The sequence below is a fragment of the Pan paniscus genome, chromosome 7, assembly GCF_029289425.2.
Source record: "Pan paniscus chromosome 7, NHGRI_mPanPan1-v2.0_pri, whole genome shotgun sequence".
Taxonomy (NCBI): Eukaryota; Metazoa; Chordata; class Mammalia; order Primates; family Hominidae; genus Pan; species Pan paniscus.
This window is the reverse complement of record NC_073256.2, coordinates 128,200,190-128,227,767: the sequence shown is the minus strand read 5'-3', so window position 1 is coordinate 128,227,767 and position 27,578 is coordinate 128,200,190. Positions and strand designations below refer to the sequence as shown.

Sequence of the window (27,578 nt, the reverse complement as noted above, 5' to 3'; positions counted from 1 at the left end):
TTTTTGTCTTTCTATGCTCTGATTATGTCACTTAATATAATGTCCTCTAGTTTCATTAATATTGCTTCAAATTACAGGATTCGTTTCTTTTTTTAAGGCTGAATAGTATTCCATTGTATGTATATATACTATTTTTTTTTATCCAGTCATCCATTGATGGACACAGGTTGACTCCATATCTTGGATTTTGTGAATAGTGCTTCAATAAACTTGGGAGTGCAGCTATGTCCTTGATATACTGATTTTCTTTATTTTGGATATATACCCAGCAGTAGAATTGCTGGATGATATGGTAGTTCTATTTTTAGTTTCCTGATGAACCTCCATACTGTTTTCCGTGGTCGCTGTACTAATTTATATTCCTACTAACAGTGTACAAGCGTTCTTTCACTGCATTCTTGCCAGCATTTGTTATTTTCTGTGTTTTTGATGATAGCCAATTTAACCAGGTTGACATGATATTGCATTGTAGTTTTGATTTTCATTTCCAAGATGATTAGAGATGTTGAGCTTTTTTTTATATACTAGTCGTCCCTTTGTACGTCTTGTTTTGAGAAATATCTGTTCAATTATTTTGCGCATTTTTAATTGGATTGTTTCATTATTGAGTTGTCTGAGCTTCTTATATAGTCAAGTTATGAATCCCTTGTTGGATGAATAGTTTGCAAATATATCTTCTCTCATCCTGTAGGTTGTTTCTTCATTTTTTCGATTGTTTCCTTTACTCTGAAGAAGCTTTCTAGCTGGAAACCCCTGTCTCCCACCATATGAAAAAAAATAAAAATTGATTAAATACCTAAATTTAAGACCTGCTACTTTTAATTGCTAGAATAAGACATTCAGAAAACACTACTGGACACTGGTCTGGGCAAATATTTCTAGAATAAGACCTCAAAAGTACAAGCAAGCAAAGCAAAAAATGACAAATAGGATTACATCAAGCTAAAAAACTCTGCACAGCCTCTTAGAATTTATTTCTACTTTTTCTAAAGTAAGTTTTTCACTGTTAGTTCAAACGTGGTTTTGGTTCAACTTCCAGATTGATACGTTTGAAGACAGCATCTTTGCACAATTTTAATTTTTGAACTGCCAGATAATATTTCTAATGCATTTTCATAATGCAGTTTGTGCCTTGCCTACCACATTTATTCCAAATTACTTGGCTTAATACTAACACTTTCCAAATATGGTAACATTTACTTACCCAAACTCTATCTCACTCTCTCTAATAATATGTTAATCTAAAAAGAAAGTTTTTCACTTCTAACTGAAAAAACAATAAAAATTTCTATGTTTGGAAATTTGTTTTTATTAACATTCTTATCAAGAGATAGCTTTTTCTAAATTACCTAATTCATTCTAGTAAGTAATTTTCTTTGTTTCTATAATATTTAGTATCAGTATCATAAAAATGATATATCACTTTTTATGTTCATTAATGTTGTCTCAAATTTACCTTTTATACCACACTATATTTTATTTTTATTTTTATTTATTTATTTTTTTGAGATGGAGTCTCGCACTGTCTCCTGGGCCGGAGTGCAATGGCATGATCTCAGCTCACTGCAACCTCTGCCTCCCGGGTTCAAGCGATTCTTCTGCCTCAGCCTCCCAAGTAGTTGGGATTACGGGCGCCCACTACCACGCCCGGCTAATCTTTTGTATTTTTAGTAGAGACAGGGTTTCATTATGTTGGCCAGACTTGTCTGGAACTCCTGACCTTGTGATCCGCCCGCCTCAGCCTCCCAAAGTGCAGGATTACAGGTGTGGGCCACTACACCCGGCCCACACTATGTTTTAGAATGGGAGAGGCACAATAAATACCTATTGAGTCTATGGATTAATGTAAAATTAATTACTTAATAAATGGCCAGGTGAGCCATGAATAAACAAATATAATAATTTGCGATTACTCAAACATAATTTCAGTGATATTATTAAAAAGATACTAATAATTTGAATATATATATTTTTTGACCACTTACTGAAGACTAATGATCAAATCACTCCCCAAAGAAACTATATTAAAACATCGTAGTAGCTGCTGAGAAATGTGAACACTTCAATAACAGACAATAAAATAGTCATATATAATATTAGAATTATGGTCAATTTCTTTGGTTATGAAGTTCAGAAAAATTACAAGATATTACTACATTTTAAAATTTAAATATACTATTTTTTGTTATTGTTTTACTTATTTTGTGAATTATGATAATTGTAATTCCTTCTAATAGATTTAGCTTATAGTATTTTTAAGTATTCTATTTAGCTCTATTACAGATATCTTAAGATTTGCATTTAACATGTAGAAATGCACATTGATATATTTATTTTTATATTGTTAATATATTACTGTCTTAAGTTTTACAATTATAAAACATAATACCCAAGCATAATCTGAAAGTATCACATCAGAATGAAGAGAAACAGAAAAAATTTCATCAATAAAATTAAATTCAATAATTATTATTGAGATCAAATTCCTTCAATATTGCCTCTTTGCTTATTTCAACCTCACTTTATATCACAAAATATATTATTCAATATGCCTTATACATAGGTCACTTTTAATTACATTTTTATGGCCTTTTTACAACCACTTGGAGTAGAACTATCTGAAGATTTTTAGGCATATATGTTTATGTTTGTATAAAGGTAAATGTACGTATATTTGTATAAGAGTTTGTATTTTATTTCATGTAAATTTTTGTTATAAAATGTGAAATTAACAAATGAAATCTAAATGTATGCTCCAACATTCATCATTTGGTAATAGGTCTTTGAAACTATCAGATATTGCTGAAGTACATAATACTATCCCTAACATAATGAAGCTGCTTATCTGGACCAAGATTATCAGACATAAATATATTTGACAAGCCAATGAAGCAAGTTCAGAATTTCAGCTGTGTTTCTTTTATTTCTCTCTCTTTTCTTCCTTCTATTTATCTTTTTATTCACTCTAAGCAAACTGTAAAAATCTATCTTGACCTCTTTATCTCTCATCTATCATTGCTACATAATCAGACAAAATTATTTGTTTAGTAAATTCATAATGTATTCTTCATGTTACACAATCAAAATTTTGAGACAAGGGTCTTCAACTCTTCACATATTTTTACCAGTTCTGTGGTGTGTTTCCATTTATTTAAATTAAAACATATATTGTATAACAAAAGGAAGGTAATAAATTTATATTTCAGTTTTTTAAATTTTAAGTTATTTAATGACACTGCTTACTGTAAATACAGAGCTCACATACATATGAGAGAACATTATTTTGGAAAGATGAAGCATTACATTGTGACATAATATTAACTACACAAGTAGTTATAAATATTGGTTTATATATTAAATAAAAATTGTGCTATTTCTAAGATTGCCAGTCATAAAATGTTCTAGTTGATATCTTGTTAAGACATCTAAAATTATTCCATAGTGACATTAATAGAGTACTATTATTCCACAACTAACATTAAACTTTTTCAGAAATACAATAATTTTTAATAATGTAATTTACATAACAGAATAGCTAAGATACTGGAATTCCTCTGGTCTATGAGTCTTTACACATTCAAAACTACACCTTAGAAGAAGAAAGAGAGTTCTAATTTTTTATGTCTCTTCTGGTATATGTTTGAAAAATTACTCTTTCAAATGTCAAATATTGGAGTTGACATGGTGACTCAGGACTGTAATCCCAGCTACTCTGGAGGCTGAGGCAGGAAAATCTCTTGAGACCATCATGGACAACATGGGAAGACCTTGTATATACAGAAAGCTTAAAAAATTAGTGAGGCATGGTGGCACATGCCTGTAGCCCCCACTACTCAGGAGATTGAGGTGATTGGACCACTTGCACTCAGAAGTTCGAGGCTGCACTGAGCTGTTATCAAACTACTGCATTCCAACCTGGATGACAGTGAGACGTCATCTCTAAATAAATACAAAAAGACATAAATATCAAATGTTATAAATACAGCCTTGTTTAGCAAAATAGAACAGCCTATTTTATTTCAAGTTTTTATATGTTTTACTTTACTCTTGCACATCAAATAATGTGATTTATTATTGGCTCTTGCTGTACGAACATGTAGCATTATCAGCCAAGATCTGCACATGTTATGTTTATTGGTTGCTCCTCAGTGTCTACCTTAGAGTCTACCTGACATATATTCTTCTGGCATGACAGAATAAATAAATATTTGAGGTATTCTTTTCTACTTGTTTGAACATTAATTTAGAATTGATTCTTAGAGACAAGGAAATTCATCTATTTTAATGGTTTGGGGAACCATATGTATAACACTGGCAGCAGGTAATTATTCCTGAGAAATCTAAAGAAGAAAATAGGTCATTAAACTAATGAAATTAAAAGGTGAAAAAAATAGTAAGTAACCAAGAAAAAATTATTTTATGTTGGCATCTGAGATGTAGTAATTTAATAATGAAGTAATATCCCAAAATGTTCAATATTTTGATTCAAACATCTTTGAAACAGGCTTCTATATTCAGTTTTTTAATATTTGTTTGTTGCTACCTTGAAATGTATCTACCTTATTTGATCTCAACATGGCTGTCAGATTCTACACTAATTGCTCCTAGTTTTGAATTCCTTCTCCCATTTCTATCCTCAGCACTGCTGTCAGGGTAATGTTTTTATTTATTTAAGAAAAATTTTTTTAGAAACGTAGTCTCACTATGTTTCCCAGCCTAGTCTTAAACTTCTGACCTCAAATCATCCTCCCCTTTCAGCCCTTCTAGTTGCTGGAGTTACAAGTGTGAGCCACCACACTCAGCTAAGGGTAATATTTTTAAAACCTAATTTGGACAAGTCACAAATTAGAGGCTCAGAAATGTTTTAATTTCTTTTAAAATTACAATTAAAATGCCAGGATAGACTGTGTCTTTATATTAAATCAGTTATAAAATACACTTAAAAATTTAATTCAGTATATTCAAGAATGTGTCAAAGAGTAACAGCAACCAAAGTTGTCACTAAGAAATTGGTTTCACTTACTAACAATATTGGTAATACCTAAAATGCTAAATGGGGTATACTCTTGCAAAGGAACTGTATAAAGGTATCAATGAAATACAAGGAAAATGGCCCAAGCTGTTATCCCAAGTACTGTGAAAAATCACTCACCATCCTTACATCTCGTGAAAATTGTCCAAGGATACATTTTTTTGTAGTCTCCTCTACCCCACTGATTTCACAGTATCAATTCATAGTGATGCACTCTTTGGCTGTTTATTTCACTGTGTCTAATCTTGCTTCACAAACAGAGCACAATCCTTTATTCTACTTTCTACTAGAATACTCTTAGTATATGACTGCTATAGATTTATTTTTAATTCTTTATTCCTTTGAACTTTAGGACAAAATTGGTTATCTCTCCTGATCATTGCTGGGTAACTTCTTAAAAGTGACTTCTACAAATATTTTAGTGTAAAAACCTGAATGTTTATGATTAATTTATTAAACTCTACCCTCCTAATATGTGATATGTCCAAATTAGGCTTTAAAAATATTATCCATAGCTGAGTGTGGTGGCTCACAATTGTAATTCCAGCAACTTCTAATAAATTGAAATTACAGCTTTCAGCATTTTATTATTTTTGAATATAAGATAATCTGGCTTTAAAAAAATTACTTATCCTTGCTTTTGCATTTTCTGAATATCTTCATTGACTTGTCTCTGGTAAAATTTCAGGAAGTAACACTCACTTGAAAATTTAATAATGATGACCTATATAATGTTCACAAAATCTCATTACTATCATGTTGAGAAATTCTAGTGATCAAACTGTTATTCACAAAAGCCCATATTTTTAAAGTGCTTCTTGATATTCAGCTAAAGTGAAGAAATGCATTGTTTCAAAACAAACTGAAATAGCCTTAAAACCTAGAGATTTTTTTCTAAAATTTATTTTAAATCTAACACCATACCTCCTTAAGAATAGTTCATCATAGAATGTACTTTTTCTAATAGTGGTTAAGAAAATGCTTATGAATTATTGCTCTGTAAATTAAGGATAATGTAATAAAATCAATATTTAAAAATATAACCTATTAGTTGATAATAGGTATAAAAAAAGTAAATTTCTGCTAAAAGTAACAAAAACTGTATTTATGATTAGCTAAAAGGTACCTTATGCAACTTTCAAAGAATGCGATAAGTATGTAAACATATAACTACATTTGAGCACATATGCATAAGTATTTTAAGTATATACATATATACATGTATGTGATACAATAAAATATTTGTGAGGTTCTAGAAAACAGAAGTTTCTAGGGGAATCTTTTAGATTCAATAACACTTCAAAATCTGAATAGAGAATCTGAAATTGATATATCCTTTGTCTCTCAAAGCAATACCAGCCAATACAAATAAAGAAAATTTCTAACTTTATAATCCCTTTAATAGCCACATTTTATTTTTTAAATACTTTAAATCTTCAAGACTTTGGATCTCACACATCTGACCTTCCCACAAGCAGCCCTCCAACGGCCTTTTTAGATCACCAAAAAAGGTCATATGGTCTCTACATAAAATGAGTATGTAATGCTTTGAAAGTGAAATATGATTGTTAATTATTTAATAGGGATTGAGTAATGAGATTAAATAAAAATATCAAAAATCGAAGATTAGGTATATGTTAAAATGTACAATACAGTAACTTCATATTTCATTTGATATTATTGCTGACTCCATGAAAAGATAATACTTAAGACATTCTAATTTCAGCTGATATCATTAACTGGAAATGGTACATGGAGCTGAATTTTTTGGACAACTTAGTTTATTGATTGCGACAGATTTATTAAAGTAGTTAATCAAAGGTTCAATTTAAACATACTTACATATAAATTGGATGTTTTTAAACAAAATTGCCATGAGTTTTCTTATATCTTTATGTTTGGTCAGGCAACAAAACCAGAAGAGAGAAGAAATGAGAAACAATATTCTGACAAGCAAAAAAGCAAAATTATATGGGTAATGCTACCCAGTGGCAAATATTTATAAAGCATAAGCTTCAAATTCCATGAGATTCATGGACTACACACCATCTAAGATCCTATAGTTCAATAAAGCCATTTGTATCTAACACTGAATATAATTATTAAGACACCAAGACTTCAGACTTTTAAGAGGCTCTCAGCTAGCGGTTTACTAAAAATTATGTCACAATTACGCTCTTCAATTTTTTTAATTTTTGCTCACATAACCATATGACAAGGCAACATATTAGGAAAATAGAAATTACATTATGAGGATTTAGGCTGCTACTCAAAAGTGTCTATTTAATTATGATTCATATAAATGCCCATACATTTTAACACTTACAGCAGAGATTCCGAGGGTCATTTGATAAGAAGAGATAGGGAAATGAATAATCAGAGCTTCAATTCATTAAGAATATTTTATGTAGGCCGGGCGCGGTGGCTCACGCCTGTAATCCCAGCACTTTGGGAGGCCGAGGCGGGCGGATCACGAGGTCAGGAGATCGAGACCATCCTGGCTAACACGGTGAAACCCCGTCTTTACTAAAAATACAAAAAATTAGCCGGGTGTGGTAGCGGGCGCCTGTAGTCCCAGCTGCTCGGGAGGCTGAGGCAGGAGAATGGCGTGAACCCGGGAGGCGGAGCCTGCAGTGAGCCGAGATCGCACCACTGCACTCCAGCCTGGGCGACAGAGCGAGACTCCGTCTCAAAAAAAAAAAAAAAAAAAAAAGAATATTTTATGTAACAAACCTCACATTATGAATAGTTGTTCTCTACCTTCTATGTGTGACAGAATTACCTAGAGAAATTTTGAAACAATACTGATACCCTAGCACTATGAAGATTCTGATTCAATTGGTTAGGAATGGGGCCCAGCCCATCCTTTCTCTCTTTCTTGCTCTCTCTGTGTCTCTCTCTCACACTTGCTCGCTACCTCCCTGGTAATTTAGGTGCATAGGGATATTTTTTAATATTCACACTCACCTTATAACTATAATGTGTCTTGACTAAGGATGAGGGCAACAAAGTTTAGCAACTAATGGTATCATACGTAAAAAATACTAAGAAGTACTAAAATTAGAATTCAAATTCATTTCTGCATGACTTTTCATACATGTTTGTACTTTTCACTTTTGTGCATAAGATTAATATAACTATGAAAATATTTGAATTTACAATCTGATTTACCAAAGCCCTACAGGGGGTGATTATATAAATATTCCCCCACTATTCTGTGATATTCACCGGCAATGACTAAAGGCTTTCCTACTAGTAGTCGTCGTCATCATAAGTAAATAGTGATACTTAAAAGGTGTTTATTTTGCACTTTGGAATCTCTTCATTTGAAAGGAACACTGCTATGTGCTTGGTAGATTACAAGCAAAAAGGAAAAAAAAAAAAGAAGGAACAGTACTAAGCAATATTGCATTTTCTCTGCCCCATGGATAACAAAGCAGCCTTGAAGTGGGGTGCCTCCATTTCCTGGGGCTTCCATAACAAAGTACCACAAACTGAGGGGCTTACAACAACAGAAATGTCTTCTCTCACAGTTCTGGAGGTCAGAATTCCAAAATCAAGGTGTTGGCAGGGTTGTGGTCCTTCTGAGACTCCTTCCTTGCCTCTTTCTAGCTTCTGGTGGTGGCCATAAAGCCTTGCTATTCATTGGCTTATAGTTGTATGACTCCCTCCATCTTCACAGGGTTTCCTTCCTGTGGGTTAATTTCACATTGTCTTCTTACAAGGACACCAGGCATATTGGGATACAAGCCCACCCTAAAGACTTCATCTTTATTTTTTCATTGTGATGAAAACATGGATATAACACTTACCGTCTTAGCCATTTTTAAGTACATAGTATAGTAAAGTTAACTACATGTACGTTGTTGGACAACAGATTTCTGGAACTAATTTATGTAGTAACACTGAAACTCTGTACTCATTGAAAGATTTTACTTTTCCCCTTCCCTAGTCCCTAGCTACTACCTAATGCTATTTTCTGTTTCTAAGAATTTGACTGTTTTAGAAATCTTATATGAATGGTATCACACAAATTTTTTTTTGTGATTGGCTTATTTTACTTGGCATAATGTCCTCAAAGATCATTCATGTTGTAGCATATGAATGGATTTTCTTCCTTTTTTTAAGACTAAATAATATTCCATCATGTTTATATGACACATTTTCTTTATTCATTCATCCACTAACAAACATTTAGTTTGCTTATGAATTGAATATTGTAAATAATGTTGTAAAAAACATAAATATGACAATATCTCTCCAATATCTCATTTTTAATTCCTTTGGATATATACCCATATGTAGGATTGCTGGAACATTATTGTAGCTATAAATTTAATTTTTTGAGGAACCTCTATATTGTTTTCCATAGTGGCTGCCCCATTTTGCATTCCCAGCAACAGTGCATAAGAGTTCCAGTTTCTCCATATCTTTTCAAATATGCATTTTCTTTTTGGTTTGGTTTAGTTTGGTTTTTAAAAAGGAGTATCCATCTTAACAGTTGTGAGGTAATATCTTATTGTGGATTTGATTTGTATCTCCCTGATTATCCTGATTATTAGTGACAATTACCATATTCTCATATGCTTGTTGGCCATTTGTATGTCTTCCTTGAACAAATGTTTGTTCAAGTTCTTTTCCCATTTTTAATATTTTTATTGCTGTTGTTTTTGCTGTTGCTGTTGTTGCGGTGGTTGTTGTTTACTTGTAGGAGTTCTTTATATATTTTGAATTTTATGCTTTTATCATATGCACGGTATGCAAATATTTTCTCCAGTTATGTAGGTTGCTTTTCACTCTCTTTGCCATGGAGAAGTTCTTAAGTTTGATGTAGTCCCTTTTGCCTATTTCTCTTTTTGTTGCCTGTGCTATTGGTGTCATATGCAGGAGATTATTGCCAATACCAATATCAGCAAGGTTTTTCTCTATTTTTTCTTCTAGGAATTTTATAGTTTTATGTAGTACATTTTGGCCTTTAATTCATTTTTAGTTAATTTTTATGTTTTTAATTAAGTGTCTAACTTGACTCTTTTCCAGGTGGGCATCTCTTTGTTGGAAAGACTATCCTTTCCCCATTTTATGACTTGGCATCATTTTCAAAGATCATCTGACTACATAAGTGTGGGTTTATTTCTAGGTTCTCTATTCTGTTCCATCAGTCTCTATGCCTGTCTTTATGTGAGTACCATACCTTTTTGATTACTACTGCTTTATGATATCTTTTTTAATTAGTGTGAGAACTCCAGTTTTGCTTTCTTTTGCAAGATTGTTTTGGCAATTTGGGATCCTTTTAAGTCCACATTATGATTGTTAAATTCACGTGTCACCTTGACTGAATTAAGTGTTACCCAGATAGTTGATTGATGTTACTTCTGGGTATATCTGTGAGAGTGTTTCCGGAAGAGATTAGTGTGAATCAGTAGACTGGTAAAGAAGATATGCACTCACCAATTTGGGTGAGCATCATCCAATGCCTTGAGAGCCTTAATAGAATAAACATTTGGGGAAAAGGCAAACCTTTCTTTTTTCTCTTGAGCTGGGACATGCATCTTCACAGGCTCTCAGACATCAGAATTTATTATTTTTCAAAATAAGCTTTCTTCTTTATTTTTTTTTCTCTGCTCCTTGTGAGATACCAATAATGGATACATTTATCAGCATGCTGGTGTTCCATGAGTCCTTTGGACCTCTTTATGTTTTTTATTTTCATTGTTGTTGTTCCTCTGACTCAATATTTGTAAACGACCTTTTAAGTTTAATGACTTGTTCATCTGTTTGATCAAGTTTGCTAATGAGTCCTTCTGGTATTTTTTAAAAGTTTATATTCTCCAGAATTTCTATTTGGTTCTTTTTTATAGTTTCTATCTCTTTCTTAATATTTTTATTTTGTTCATGCACCATTTTTCTAATTTCATTTAGTTTTCTATCTGTGTTATCATATCACCCTTAGCTCCTTTAGAATAGTTATTTGGAATTCCTTGTTTTATATTTCATAGATAGGAGCAGTTTTGGAGATTTTTTTTTTTCCTTGTTTGGGTCATGCTTCTCTGTTTCTTTGGGTGTCTTTTTATTTTTTGTTATGATTCTTGCCTTTTTAAAAAACAACCTCCTGTCTCAGTCCTCATGAATCAGTTGTATACAGGGAAACACTTCCATAAATCAGCCAAGCTGGAAATTCTAGGGACCTCTCAATTTTTCATGGAGATTCTTCTTCTCTGGGCTTGGAATGTAATTTTTGAATTAGAGAGGTTTGCAGGGTTTTTTCTCTTCTTCCTTTTTTTTTTCTTTTTGAGGCCTTGTCGTTTCTTACTTCCCCTGTCGTCTAACTGTGGCATTGTAGATTCTCTGGTGCTGCAACAAATCCAGTGAGCTCTCTTTTGTGCTCAGCAACCACAGGCATTCAAAGTATGTGTTTTTTCCCATCAGTGCCATGAAATAGATGAGACAGAAATCAGTTCCTCAGGCATCTAACCCCCAAAGCTAAAACATTTGAAGCATACTCCACTCTTTCCTTTCCCTCCTGAGGAAGCAGCCACAAGTTGGGCTTATCCTCCTCAAATGTGAGCTGTTCTGCTTTGAGGGAGAAGAAACAGTTGAACTGGAACAATTTTCTTGTTCCTTTAAATGAGGCTATTTCTGGCTTTGAGCTTACCTGGTTACTATTAATACAAGAGTTATTAAGAAATTATTTTTAGGCAGCTAGAAAGGGTAAAAGAGTTCTTAGTGGAATTTTCCTTTAATAAAAAGCAGCCCCCAAACCATTTCTGTTCTAACAGAAAGCAGTCTTAAAAGTCAAGCTGCAAGCATAGATATGCAAGCCATCGGCTTTCATATGTAAATGCCAGCAGCTCTACCTAGAAGCCAGGTACATTCAATATGGTAGTTCCTGCTCCTTTTTTCTTGTCACCATGTGTGCGGGTGTCATGGAACCATGGCATCAGCCAGGTAAAACCACGTGTGTAGGTGTCATGGTGACCTTTGGGTAGAAGCCACATTTGCATAATAAAAGATTAGGGTGAGAAGGCCCAGTCTTTTTGTGGGCTATGTAGATGGCACACCTGGTCAAGCCAATCCCCTGGGCCCTATGCAAATCAATTACTGCCTTCTCAAGCCTATGTACAAAATCAATTGTGTTCCATCCAAAACCCTGAGACGTCCTCTTGGGCAACTTGCTTTCTCAGCATGAGGAAGATTTCTCTCTTTCTCCTTCTTTGTCAATAAACTTCCTTCTCCTAAACCCACTCCTCATGTGTGTCTGTGTACTGAATTATTTCTAGGTGTGAGACAACAAACCACAGGTAATTCCCCAGACAACAAAGCCGTTTCATTTGGGGACTCTTTTGGGATCTGGATCAGAAGGGAGATAGAAACTTTGGAGTGGTGAGTATGGAGCGAACCTCAAATCTGTCCTTTAGTCTCAAGACTCTCTTCAAACAAATATGCTTTCATAGAGAACCTTGACATCATGTGCGGGTGGGAGAAATACTGGAGCAACTGAGGATTTTTGGCCAAAGCACAACATGGCATTATTCAAAGGCCTCCAACAGCCCATCTGGTTGTTGGTAATGGATCTCCAGCTATCCTGTCACAAAATTTTCCTTCTTTTCTAACCACAGTTGCTATGTCTTCTATCCTCTCTGTTTATGCAATGTGCAGGAAGTTTTACAGTTCATGTAAACAGTTCTGTTGGGAAAATGCCATAGTACTGGTGAGCACATGGTATTTCTCAGCCAATACCACCACCTAGTGGAAATAGAAACCCTCTTGATTGGGCACATTGTAGGTCCTTTGCTGTTAATACAGCAGCTTCCCAATTCTCTCTTTTCGTGCCTCTAGAAAAGCCCCTTCTGTGAATGGGAAAGCTCTGCCTTCAACAGTTAGGAGTAAAATGTCCTTTGTAGCCAAATTTTAGTTCCAATACTGTCCCATCTACAGAAGAAATTGCCATTAGGCCTCTACGTTCATTTCAGGCACCTATTCTGTCGCCCAATTAAAATAGTACTTGATTAGGTAAGGGGATTTTAAGTTTAGAATGTAACCGGAACCATTTTCCTTAAGGGTGAATGTTTTAGCACAGGGCCGTAATAGCAGGCAACTAGCACATTCCCTCCGTTAAAGAAGCCTTGCTCAAAAGTGACTATTACAGTCTTTCAGAGATCCATTTTTTCAGAGAGCCAGGCAGATCACACAAGTTTTGGAAATCAAAATGGATTCACAGGAGGATAACTAAGGCTGTGTGGGTAAAGCATGGTTAAATCCCATTACTTAGTTCATCCACTTCCATGGCTTGGAGGGCCACACTTGCAATCATGGCCAGGACATTTAACATGGTGCCAGAACTCAGGAACCCAGGAGAGAAAACAGTCAGGCGGACGCTCCCACTGTATTCCACTCCACCCTGGGTCACAGCGAAAGGAGAGAAACTAAAAGGACACTTTTATTCTCATTTATTTTTGTAGATAGGTAACAAACCAACTTCAGCTTGCACCCCACTGGAGTGCACTCTGAAACACTGGTACTCCTTTAACTTCAGGACTTTGAAGAGAAAAGCAACTCATTTTCTTTTGCACAAAGGCATGGCATTTCTACTAAACATTTGCAAGCATTGTAAGGTCAACCCAGCCTTTTTAACAGGCATATCAGGCAGGCCTATAGAGAATAATCCCCCAGAATTAAAAAAGCAACTTCCAAGGGATTCATCTGAGAATCCCCCTTATTTGGGGCCACCTCAAGTTCCCTTCTCATTACAGGCCCTTAGGCAAATAAAGACTTAGACCAATTTTCTGACAACTCCAATAGGTACATAGCTTTTCAGGATTTAACTCAGATGTTTTACCTCAGATAGAAGGATGTTATGCTGCTCCTAATCCAAACCTTAACCACAAATAAAAAGCAGGCAGCTCTGCAGGCAGTAGAGAATTTCAGAGATGAGCAACGTGTCTCTTATAATACACTAAAAGGGAAGAAAGGAGATAGGGAAAGTGAAGAAATAGCAGAAACTCCATTCCCAATAGGGAGTGAAGCAGTTCCTCTTGACAACCTTGATTGGAACCTCAATGGCTCTGCAGATAAATGGAAAAGAAAGGACTTTTTAAAATGCATATTAAAGGGCGTACGAAGAACTAAGGCCAAATCTCTCAATTATTCTAAACTGTGTATGATACACCAAAATCCTGATGAGAATCCTGCAGCCTTTATGGAAAGACTGAAAGAGGCATGAATAGTGCCCACCTCCTTATCCCCCGATTCAGTCAAGGGACAGCTCATTCTAAAGGACAAATTTATGGCACAGGCAGCTCCCAATATTACAAAGAAACTACAGAAGCAAGTTATAGGACCAGAGAGCACCTTAGAGAACCTCCTGAAGGTGGCCACTTTGGTCTTTTATAATAGGGACCAGGAGGAGGCCTAAGAGAAAAAGAGGAAGCTCAGGAGAAGAACAAAGGCTCTAGCAGCTGCTTTGCAGGATTACAAAGTCCAGGACCCCTGAGGTACATCGCTAGTTGCTATCAGTGTGGCAAGCAAGGGCATTTTAAGGAGTGCCCAAACAGCAAGAGGAAGCCACCTTGACCCTGTCCAGCCTGTGGTGGAGACCACTGGAGATCAAACTGACCCCGGAGGTAGAGGTCACCAGGTTCGGAACCAGTTTCACAGATATTCCAGCAGGACCGATGGATCCCAGGGCTCAAACCCCCGGCTTCAGTAGCTCAAACTGCCATTACAGCACAAGAGCCCTGGGTGATTCTGTAAACTGAAGGAAGTAAAGTAGACTTCCTTCTAAGCTCTACAGCTAGTCTCTCTCTCTCTCTTCACTTCTCTAATCCAGGCCTCCCCTCTTCCCATAGCACCATAAGGCGCATCTCAGGAAAAACTCTAATCCAACATTTTTCTCAACCTCTTAGTTACAGTTAGGAGAACCTACTGTTTACACATGCCTCCAAGCCATTGTCACCATGGCTCTACTAGTCAGAAAAGCCTCAAAATTAGCCCTAGGAAATAACTGTTTATACCCAACATAATGTGGCAAAATTAGTGTACTCTAGGGGGAGCCCTTAGCTCACAAACAGCCAGTAAAGCAAGCGATGCGTAAGGCAGGATATGCACTAGTCACTCTAAATAACATCTCTCTCCAGGCACAAGTGCTCAATTAGCTGGACTAATAGCTCTTACAGAGCAGTTAAATTAAGCACGGGAAAGGTAGTTAACATTCACACTGACTCCAAGTATTCTTTCTTAGTTCTCCATGCTCATGCTGCCCTTTAAAAGGAAAGACATTTTCTTACCACTAATGAATCTTCTATAAAATATCACCAGGAAATAAATAGGTTACTGTCCTCAGTTTTCCCTCCACAAGAAATATCAGTGATACATTATATGGAACATCAAAAGTGAACAAATAAAGCAGCCAAAGGAAATAGGTTAGCTAATGAGGCACATAAGTGAGCAGCAAGGAAGCTTCAAGGCATCAGCACACTTGAAGCCCTTCTAATCTAGGAAGGCTTCATAAGACAAATTAAACCTCAGTATTCCCCTGCAGACATAAAATAGGCCACTTCTCAAGGGTATTCTTTCCAGCCCTCAGGATGGCTGCAGTCAGAGGATGGCAAACTCCATTTGCTAGCCTCCAGCCAATGGAAAGTCCTTAAAATCCTTAGCCAAGCTTTTCACTTAAGAAAGGATAAAACTTATCAATGTGCTCAGAGATTGTTTTCAGGAAGAAAACCTCTAAATTGGTTAAGCATGTAGCCTCTCTAGCTCACTTCCAACAGGAATTAACACAACTAGCAAAAGCCCAACCCCAATAAAATAGGACCACTTTTACTTAACCCAGGACATTTGGTATTAGTGAAAATCTCCTCTCTCTCTCCTTCCCTAAACCCAAGCTAGAAAGGGCCCCACACTGTTCTTCTTTCAACCCCCCTGGCAGTAAAAGTTACAGGTATCAACTTCTGAATGCGTCACACTCAACTCAAAGCCTGAAGAGCTGAGGAAGGAACCCCTGACAGGCCAGAGGAATGTCCTGAATAGCGATGTGAAGAAACAGAAGATCTTGAGCTGATAATCATAAAAGATAAGCAACTGAGTGAACGCTACTCATCCTACTCAGTCCCGTTCCACCTTACCAGATACTTCTTTATCATTTCTACCTTTCCTCTCAAAATTCACTGCCAAATATTAGAACTCCTTTTTAAAGCATACATGCAGGGAGATTTTAATTATACATGGGATTGCATTTGTAACATCATAAATCCCCAAAGGGAAATATTATATCTTGGCAAGTAAAGTTTTAAATGTAAATTATTTTATTATACCACTCTTGCAGTAATTGTTATACTTACTCTACTATTTGCAATAGAACTATACACTGTGGAACCCACAATGTGAAATTCTGGTTGTAAAACTCTACTTGCTACAATATTTTGCCTAATTATCATCTTTATAACAGGATTAATAATTGCAGGAAAGATTTAATCAAGGTTTTTTGCTTATAGCAGGAGTAATAGTTATAGACAAGAAGTAAGCATGAAAGTTTTGCTATCATTAAGTTTGTTATAACTTTTTATTAAAGATTGGTAATGTAGTGGACTCAAACTATGAAAAGAAAATTATAAAGAAAGAGATTTTATATAAGGAAGGATCTTATATGGCAAATTCTTGTCCTAAAACTAAATGACTGGTTGTTTAATGGAAGGATGTATAGGACAAATCAGAAAGTTTAAGTATGTTGTAAGATTGTCTATGGAAGTCATGAAATAATTTAATAATTAAATGAAAGGAATTGCCAAGATTAACACTAAATTTAACTACCTGATAATGTATTTCTCCCAATCGTATTCCAAGTTATAAAAATGGCCTAAATCTAAAATTATTCCCTAATGGCAAGTCAAGGGAGGCATGTATGTTTTTTCTCAAATAAAATGTTACTGCCATATTAATATTTCTGGTATTGTACAGTGACATCTGGTGGAGGGAAAGTGATATTACAATCAATTGGTGTAACTAATAGCTATCAAACTCTAGTATATAACATAGTTATGGTCCATAATAACCCCACTAATAGTGGTAATCTTAATACTCATATTCTAGCCCTATATTTTAAACCTTCTTATAAAATTTGTCTCTTTTCACTGAGAAGCAAACTCCAAATGGTGCTGCGAACAGAGCCGCACACGGACTTGCCATTCTTCTGAGAACCCTTAGATCAGCCTCAGGAGGAGCCCCAACTGCTGTCCCCTCACGTGATGCCCCTTTTAAGCAGGAAGTAGCCAGAAAGAATCGCCATCCAACACCCCCTAAAAGCAGTTAGGGTTACATCTCCTGAGGGGAGAATAATACAGGAGTTGTTAAGGAATTAAATTTAGGCAGCTAGAAAGGGTAAAAGAGTTCTCAGTGGAATTTTCCTTTAATAAAATGCAGCCCTCAAACCATTTTTCTAACAGAAAGCAGCCTGAAAAGTCAAGCTGAAAGCATAGATATGCGAGCTAGAAGCTTTCCTATTTAAATGCCAGCAGCGCTACCTGGAAACCAGGTACATTTAATATGGCGGTTCCCGCTCCCTTTTTTCTTGTGGCCAGGTGTGCAGGTATCAGGGCACCGGCCAGATGAAACCACTTGTGCAGGTTTCATGGTGACCATCAGGTAGAAGCCGCATTTCCATAATAAAAATTAGGGTGGGAGGGCCACTCTTTTTTTGGCTATGTAAATGGCACACCTGGTCAAAACAATCTCCTGGTCCCGATGTAAATCAATTACTGCCTCCTTAAGCCTCTGTACAAAACCAACCACGTTCTGCCCCTAACCCAGCAACCCTCTCTTGGGCAGCCCACTTTCTCAGCATGAGGAAGCTTTCTCTCTCTCTTCTTCTTCTTTGTCTATTAAACTTTCCACTCCTAAACCCACTCCTCGGCTGTGTCTGCGTCCTGAATTCTTTCTCAGCGTGAGACAACGAACCACGGATAATTCCTCAGACAATGGAGCTGTTTCACTATGACTTCATAACTGGTTTCTGGAGTTCTTTTAAAGGTTTTTTGGACAAATATATGTTGCTAAGTCAGTGCTTCTGTGGGGCAGTGAGGTCTGCGGCTTTTTTTTTTTTTTTTTTTTTTTTTGAGATGGAGTCTGCGGCTTCTTATACTACCAAACAGCTGACATTATCCGTGATAAAAGCTCACGTTTTTAATATCAAAACCAGATTATTCATGTAATAATATGACTTCCATGATTTTGTATGTATACATATATTCGATTTTTTATTCATTTGTAATTTCCTGATTGTGAGATAAATGGCATTACATTTTTCAAGAATGTTAAATAGACATGAGCCTCTCATTTATATCATTACTCAGTGAGTAATGATAACTGATAACATTGATACAATTACTATTTATTGCAGTGACAGAACTTCCTAAAAATCTATTGGATTTGTTCAAATTCTAATAAGCCTATGAAACACATAGCATATTAAAATTATTGGTCAGTGAAGAGCAGGTGAAGAAATCCAATTCAAGAAATTACTAGCCTCCAAATAAAAAATCATATTTTTTCAAAATTGATTAGTTTAATGAAATAGCATTTTTATCTTTGGAGCCCTGAGGTTTGAGAACCTGATGAGTACATCTAAGTTTTAAACATTCCAAAATGTTAGCTTATAAACTAACATAAATCTCAAAATAATTATGGACATTTTTGGGAGAAAAAAGATGACAATTTCGACAGGATGAGAGGAATTAACTGGTACATTTTTTGGACATCAAATTAAAAATTAAATTTTTCTCAGTTAATCCTCTTGCCTTTCTACTTCTCTTACTCTGTCTACTGAAGCTATCAAACCCCCACCGCAAAATTTTGCTATCTTCTACCTTCTTTTCCCCTTTAATGGAAACTTTATACTTTCTAATGCCTCACTTTCTCTTTCACTTGCCTTAAGGCTATAATATAATTTAGATATTTATTTTGGTTTTCCTAGCATAAGATTATTATAATATCACGAAGTTGTGTATTTTTATGAATACACTTAACACATATTTTGTCTTATTCTTAAACAATGCTTTGAAACATACTATACATATTGTACAGGGTACATACATTATGGTGTAATGTACATTGGGCATATGTTTTCATACTCTAAGTTTGTAAATACTCTTTCCAGAAAGAGAAGTAAGACACTGGCTCTAGTCTCTCTAATAGTTGGCAAGTTCATAGTAACTGTATTTACATCTCATCACATCCAAAACAGGGCCATAAAAAAAACATTTGCTATATGATGCTTGATGTGGTGATAATAGATTTTAGGCTAGAGAAAATTAAAAATTACAGTCTTATAATTTTGAACATCATTTCTTATCTCAAAGTTATTACATAACTGCTATAGTCAAGCTGTTATGTATGAAATCTATGCTTTCCTAACATAACAGTGTATAATATAGTATTAATCACTGAAGTTATTTTCAGTTGCATATTTTGATTAGATTTCAATTTTTTAAACTACATGAAAGTCTCTAAACCATTTTCAGATTCAGAAACCTTATTTTAAATATATATGTTCAGGAATTTCTATTTCTGCTACAGTATGAAGACCTTAGAAGGCATCACTGTCATCCTTCCTTCAAGAAAAAAGAAAAACTGAACAAACTAAAAATCAAAAAGCATTCTTAAGTGCATCCTAGAATTAAGGTTACATAACGGACTGATGCTCTTAAAAGCAGAGAGACTTTCAAATACAGAAAGTTGCAGCTCACCAACAACAGAAGATGCTAGAAGAGGAAGAAGAGGAAAACTTAAACGGTTGCTGATCAAGTGTTGGTCACGTTGTGTGTAGAAGCTTCAGAGTTAAAAACTACTGAAGATTCAGCCTTAAGGGTCACTGTAGTGAGCTTTATCCCCAGGAGCTCATCCAGATTCTCACGGTGAAAATATGAAAAAAGCCCCTCATGCTTCAGCAAAAGGAGAGGAAAACTAACCATCATGGCGAATGCTCATGAGAAAGTAACTAATTTGAAATATACTAAAAGATTATTTTTCTCTGTCCTCAAAGGAAACCACTTTGCACAAAGTTAACTAAAGTAAAGGTAGGTAAATACTCAGTTTCAGCCTTCTCTGGTCTTAGTTGAGAAAGTTAGTTCTGTGTGTATGGTGTCAGTCTGTGTGTGTGGTGTGGGAGGACGGAGGGACTGAGGGGCACTTAAAAACATCACACCCTAGGGACACAGGCCCACTAAAAGACTGAGACTGAATCATGGCATTATTGAATGCTTCCTCTCCCCACACACCTTACCACCACATCAACAGAGTATCTGTGTCATAGCAGAAGATTACATCTGATAGAACTACAAGGCTCAGAGTATATTTAATGAAGAATTTCTAGGGAAACCTAAAGACAACAGGAAAGACAAAACAAAGGCAGCAGAGGAAATTTAAGTCATGCATTGGTGCGCACAGCAAACAGTAAAGACTAAACAACTTTCAGCCTCGTGAATGTAAACTCTTATACACAATTTCTATTTCCAAATATAACATATCTGACTTCCAGCAACAACAAAAAATTACAAGGCATGTTTCAAGGCAAGAGAAAATATAATCTGGATAGACAATGAAATTTCAATTTCTTAGAAAAATTCAAACAAGGTGGTAATATAGTCATTTTTAAAGAAAACAAGCATGCTTTGGGAGGCTGAGGTGGGGTGATCACTTGAGTTCAGGAGTTTGAGACCAGCCTGGCCAACATGGTGAAACCTCATCTCTACTAAAAAACACAAAAAATTAGCCGAGCATGGTGATGGGTGCCTGTAATCCCAGCTACTCGGGAGGCTGAGGCAGTAGAATCCCTTGAACCTGGGAGGCGGAGGTTGCAGTGAGCTAACACTATTGACTCCAGCCTAAGGAAGAGGAGTAAAATTCCAGCTCAAAAAAAAAAAAAAAAAAAGGAAAAAAATGACCTAAACAAGTTACTTGATGATTAGTTTGATGGCAACAGAATATGCAATTTTTGAAACACCAGAAAAATAAGTTTGTTTTCTTATTAATACAAATTATAAATATGATGCAGGGAGTGAAGTTTCCTAAGGAAAATTGACAAGATTGGCTGCTAAAATGCCCTTTCTTTTCATGAAAAATGTACATTGCAAAATTTTGAGTGAATTATATTCTTTTAAATTTTTGGATGATGGTGGGTTTTATGTGTGTAAATTTCATATTTCTCAAAGAAAATAGCATTATTTGGAGTTGTCTAAATGGCACAGTGAGATCAGAGGAGTTAATTTCAGGAGGGTTGAACAAAAAAATTTATTCAATCTCAAATTGTGAAATCAGATTAACATTTTTTACTTTTATTAAAATATATGTTTTTAATTGTCATTGCTTTTCTTAGAGGTAATCCCTGTGCTTTACCTTTTGATAATTATTTTTATGCTTTTTTGTTTAATAGTTGTATGCATCTCTACATAACAGAGTTAAGTTTTGCTCAATTTAAACTAATGTGGATACAATCTTAACGGATGTATTATATTTGATGTTGTCTTGTTTGCTTCATATTATGTTTTATAGATTAATCCCTGTCATAATTTATAATTTTTAGTTTTCATTCTTCTCTGATATTTATTATACGTATGTAAAATATTTATTTTGCAATTTTATTCTTGATGGATGACTATTACAAACAATTAATTATAGGCATTCTTAAACATGAACACTGGAATGAAACATGTTTACAAGTAGAAAGAATATTGTATAGATAAATGAAAATTTATTCACTGAGAGACCTACTTTTTAAAGTGTAAATGTGTATATAAACATGTCTTAACATTTTAGAAGCCTACTCTGCACAGACTTACAACACAATTGTTCAAGGGAAAATATTATTATTGAACAAAAAACTTTGGATTACAGTTCAATGGTAATGTTACAAAACTAAAGAGCAAGCTAAACTACAGATTAACTCTTTTCACCCTTTTTGACCTCAGCACTTTCTTTTGAGCATCTAGACTAAAAATGGTAGTCTTGCTAATTGCCAATTGGCAATTGGCTTTTTGGGGGCTCTTCAGAAACTAATGTCAAATTGACTTTGCTGTTCAATAGCACATTATTTGAAATAAATGATATATTTATGGATTTGGAAAATTCACTTGGGCCCCACAACATATACTCCTGAAAGTCTGAATATTTTCTTTTTTAATTTGTATTGCTATAGCCTCTGTCTAATTATTAGGCCAAAAAGAATAATCAACAATTATTTTTGAGATAATATATTCATTTAGTCAAATAATAAGATCTATAATATTTATTTATAAGAATTTGTAAATATTTTTCAAAATCAGTTTCCTTGAGACCTCAGGTATATAGTCACAGAGCACAAAGTATGAGAGCCAGGAAGTTGACAAGATTGTGGAGAGGAGGAAAAATACTATTAATGTGAGAGGTGCATATATTTTTTATTTGTGAGGGAATAGCCTGCAGACAACTTTGATGGTCACTGAATGTGTGTAGGGGATCTAAGTAAACATGATGAGACATAAAATATTTGAACTACATCTGAAGTTGCTTAAGTAAAAATTCATGCTGGATGCTTTTTAGAGTCTCTTTATGGCTTTCTGATTTTTACCACTTTGGAGCTTTTTAGATTTTTTTTTTTTTTTTTTGCCAGTGATAGATTGCGATGTCTGCCACAAACACATTTGCCTGAAAAGTGAGATAGAGATTATTTAACAGGGAATTTTTTATTACTCTTTTCATCACACATTTATTTGCATCATCTGTTTTTATACTAACTAAATATTTTAACCAGCAGCTATTTCCCTGAAAAGGCCCAAAATAGCTCATCGAACTAAAATCCACCATACCTCATTATTGTCCATCTGATTCTGAAACCTGTAATATGTATGTAATATTTTTACCACTTAACTGCAATGAAAAAATGTAACTTTTTAAAAATTATGTTGTTTTTCTACTGTCCTTTTCATGGTTATATGTATATAATTAGCTAAACTTTTTGATTTTAGAATTTTAATTTCTACTTTTAAAGATAAGCTAATGCTAAGGGAGGTAGAATCATTGAAAGATAATAAAGTAAAATGTGTAATATTTGTGATTCTGAAGTAAGACTTTTATAATAGACATCATCTTAATATGTTTCTGTAATTTTGGCCAAGAAGAACATCAGCTTGTTAATACATACTTTTGTTCAGCTTTTATAGTTTTGTATCACCAGCTTACAAAAGTTGCATGTTTATAAAATTCTTACAAAAATAAAATTTTGCAAATGGCAAGTAAATAATCAATTGCTAAAAAGAGGGTAATAATGTAACTATTGCAATTATGGCCTTTTGTTGTGGCTAGACCTTAATATGTTGAGAAAAGGCATTGCAAAGCAGACTACAGAGGTATTTATCTTAGTTGGCAATTCTGAAATATCAGTTGCTATTGAAATTCAGTATGATTCAAATGGTCCCAGATTTATTAATTTATCCTGGTGTACCTTGCTGAAAAGTACTCTTATCTGATGTAAGGAAGGAAAACCTTGCCATGGCTTTGAGTTTCTAGAATGTCAATCTGTATTCACAAGATTGCAATAAACTTAAACCAATAGCACTAAAGCATGTGAATAATGTATTTGCTGATAATTTAGTATACTAAAAATAGTAGTATAAAGAGCATGTTGATGGTTGATGAGTATACATGTTATTTCCAAGGTGTACATAGTTTTCACATTTTCAAAAAGATATCACATTCTGATTTTATTATCTTTTTATTAACTTATTTAATATATATCATTTCATATAACATTAAAATTTTCACAGAATATATCTGACAATATAAATAATATAGCATAGAAATTATTTCAAATGCTTCAGCTTTCTGTTTACCATAAAATCCACTGAAGTAATTAACTGAATGTGGAAAAAATGACAGTTAAATATTTCACTGATTCAATATAATGTCAGAAAATAACTCATTCATTATACAAGATGTCTCAATACAATAGTAATTTGAGATGCCAATTTCTAAAATAATAAGTAAATGCTTATTTCTAAGTTCTAGAGCACATATGAAATACAATTAGAGTTACACATTTTAATTACCGTAATTACAAAATATTTTGGCTTCCTAAAATCCTTTAAAGGCTCTCACAGTCCTGGAGTTTTTCAACCTAGTCCTCTGTCATTTTTGCAACCTCTTTTGATCAGATTTTTTTTTTTTTTTTTTTTTGCTTTACTTACCCACAAATTCATGTTATATCTGGAACTGTGGAATGTATTACAAATTATATCCATATTTATTCTTTAGAGATTTTGTTTTGAAAGAATACTGTATATTGGTCAACTGCTGACTAGTATAGAGTACAAAGCCTCTTTGAATATTTATCTACTTGATAAATTTTTGTAATTATTGTAGGGACATCTGTTGAGCTTTAAATATTATACCTCTAAAATTGGCAAATGAACACTAAAATGTATATTTATATCATTAAATCTTTAAAAAATGGGCGATAATTTTTATATTGATGAATTAGATAAAGTTTATGTGAAAAATTCTCCCTGCTTATAAAAGGGAACCATAATATTATGCATAAGAAAGGTGGTTAAGAGTCTTGGCTATGCGGGCTCTTTTTTGTTTCCATATGAAATGTAAAGTAGTTTTTTCCAATTCTGTGATGAAAGTCAATGGTAGCTTGATGGTGATAGCATTGAATCTATAAATTACTTTGGGCAGTATGGCCATTTTCACGATACTGATTCTTCCTATCCATGAGCATAGAATGTTTTTTTCATTTGTTTTTGTCTTTTCTGTGGGGTCCAGCCCTACAGTGCCTGTGGGTTTTCCTCCTCGTGTGCAGAGACGAGAGATCGTAGAAATAAAGACACAAGACTAAGAAATAGAAGAAAAGACAGCTGGGCCCGGGGGACCACTACCACCAAGATGCGGAGACCGGTGGCGGCCCCGAATGCCTGGCTTGGATGTTATTTATTATATACAAGGCAAGAGGGCAGGGTAAGGAGTGTGAGTCATCTCCAATGATAGGTAAGGTCACGTGAGTCATGTGTCCACCGGACAGGGGGCCCTTCCCTGTTTGGTAGCCGAGGCGGAGAGAGAGAGGGCACAACTTACGTCATTATTTCTTCTATGCATTTCTCGGAGAGATCAAAGATTTGAATATTCTCACTAATTCTGCTACTGTTATCTAGAAGTCGGAGCCAGGTATACAGGGCGGAACATGAAAGTGGACCAGGAGCGTGACCGCGGAAGCACAGCATCACAGGGAGACGTTTAGGCCTCTGGATGGTTGCGGGTGAGCTTGACTGATGTCAGGCCTTCCACAAGAGGTGGTGGAACAGTCTTCTCTAACTTCCCCAGGGAAAGGGAGACTCCCTTTCCCGGTCAGCTAAGTTCCCAGGCACTGGTGCTACTGCTAGACCAAGGTCTGCTAAGGAACAGGTGCCTTCCCAGGCACTGTCGTTACCGCTAGACCAAGGAGCCCTCTAGTGGCCCTGTCCGGGCGTGACAGAGGGCTCACACAATTGTCTTCTGGTCACTTCTCACCGTGTCCCTTCATCTCCTATCTCTGTATGGCCTGGTTTTTCCTAGGTTATAAGTGTAGAACAGAGATTATTATAATTTTGGAATAAAGAGTAATGCTACAAACGAATGATTAATAATATTCATATATAATCATATCCATATTCTATTTCTAGTATAACTATTCTTGTTCTATATATTTTCTTTATTATACTGGAACAGCTTGTGCCTACAGTCTCTTGCCCCAGCACCTGGGTGGCTTGCCGCCCACACTCTCTTACTTCTTGAGCAGTGGTTTGTAGTTCTTCTTGAAGAGGTCCTTCACATCCCTTGTAAGTTGTATTCCTAGGTACTTTATTCTCTTTGTAGCAATTGTGAATTGCGGTTCACTCATGATTTGGCTGTTTGTCTATTATTGGCGTATAGGAATGCTTCTGATTTTTGCACATTGTGAATCGCGGTTCACTCATGATTTGGCTCTCTTTTTGTCTATTATTGGTGTATAGGAATGCTTGTGATTTTTGCACATTGATTTTGTATCCTGAGACTTTGCCGAAGTTGCTTATCACTCTAAGGAGATTTTGGGCTGAGACGATGGGGTTTTCTAAATATACAATCATGTCATCTGCAAACAGAGACAATTTGACTTCCTCTTTTCCTAATTGAATAGCCTTTCTATCTTTCTCTTGCCTGATTCCCCTGGTCAGAACTTTCAATACTATGTTGAATGAGAGTGGTGAGAGAGAGCATCCTTGTCTTCTGCCAGTTTTCAAAAGAATGCTTCCGTTTTTTGCCCATTCAGTATGATATTGGCTGTGGATTTGTCATAAATAGCTCTTATTATTTTGAGATACGTTCCATCAATACCTAGTTTATTGAGAGTTTTTAGCATGAAGAGCTGTTGAATTTTGTCGAAGGCCTTTTCTGCATCTATTGAGATAATCATGTGGTTTTCGTCATTGGTTCTGTTCAGGTGATGGATTACATTTATTGATTTGCATATGTTGAACCAGCCTTGCATCCCAGGGAAGAAGCCGACTTGATCGTGGTGGATAAGCTTTTTGATGTGCTGCTGCATTTGGTTCGCCAGTATTTTATTAAGGATTTTAGCATCGATGTTCATCAGGAATATTGGCTGAAATTTTCTTTTTTTGTTCTGTCTCTGCCAGGTTTTGGTATCAGGATGATGCTGGCCTCATAAAATTAGTTAGGGAGGATTCCCTCCTTCTCTATTGTTTGGAATAGTTTCACAAGGAATGGTACCAGCTCCTCTTTGTACCTCTCGTAGAATTTGTCTGTAAATTCATCTGGTCCTGGACTTTTTTTGGTTGGTAGGCTATTAATTACTGCCTCAATTTCAGAACTTGTTATTGGTCTGTTCAGGGATTCGACTTCTTCCTGGTTTAGTTTTGGAGGGTGTATGTGTCCAGGAGTTTGTACATTTCCTCCAGATTTTCTAGTTTATTTGCGTTTCACATGTGAAAGCTGTTTCACATGGCTTTCAGTATTCCTCTACCTTAACTTAATCTGCCTTATATTTATCTCACTTAACCTTGCTGTAGTTTATGAGTGTTTAGAGTTGCTTTGAATCTTATAATGAAATGATATAAATTAAAATAAACAAGATGTTTTATTTTTCCCTGACACAATAACATAACCTATTTTTTAATTTAAAACCTGTGTAGTTTAACAATGTAAAAATTACTGACCTTTTTAAAAAATTTGCAACAACACATTATTTTGAATTAGAAATTAGTATTAATATAGAATACCATTTTCACACACTCTTGTGAATACTGTCAGTTATTCCTAAAATTAGAGAATAGGAGATGGTAATAATACATTCTGTAAGAGCTGAGAAAAATTAACTTTAGAATATGAATAAACTTTATGTTTATGTCATACTAAAACTTATTTTACTAAATTACTTGTGCAAGCATGTGCACTTGTGTGTTTTATGCTAAACCCATCGAGGTAACTCTGCTTTGTTTTGTATTCAAATCTAAATAAAATTACGTTCAATAAGTTGATTGACTGA

General features: G+C 35.0%; 1 protein-coding gene across 5 annotated transcripts in view; it reads right to left on the bottom strand.

Annotated features, from left to right (window-relative positions):
- Nucleotides 1-27,578, bottom strand: part of LOC117981491 (putative uncharacterized protein encoded by LINC00269) — a 920,685-nt gene that overhangs the window by 44,839 nt on the left and 848,268 nt on the right. The window contains exon 7 of one of the 5 annotated variants that reach the window (XR_010113010.1): nt 12,404-13,985. The exons of the other annotated variants lie outside the window; for them this stretch is intronic. The gene's annotated coding sequence lies outside the window, so the exon portion shown is untranslated. Of the gene's footprint in view, nt 1-12,403; nt 13,986-27,578 lie in introns of those variants that run through there. 5 annotated transcript variants of the gene reach the window in all.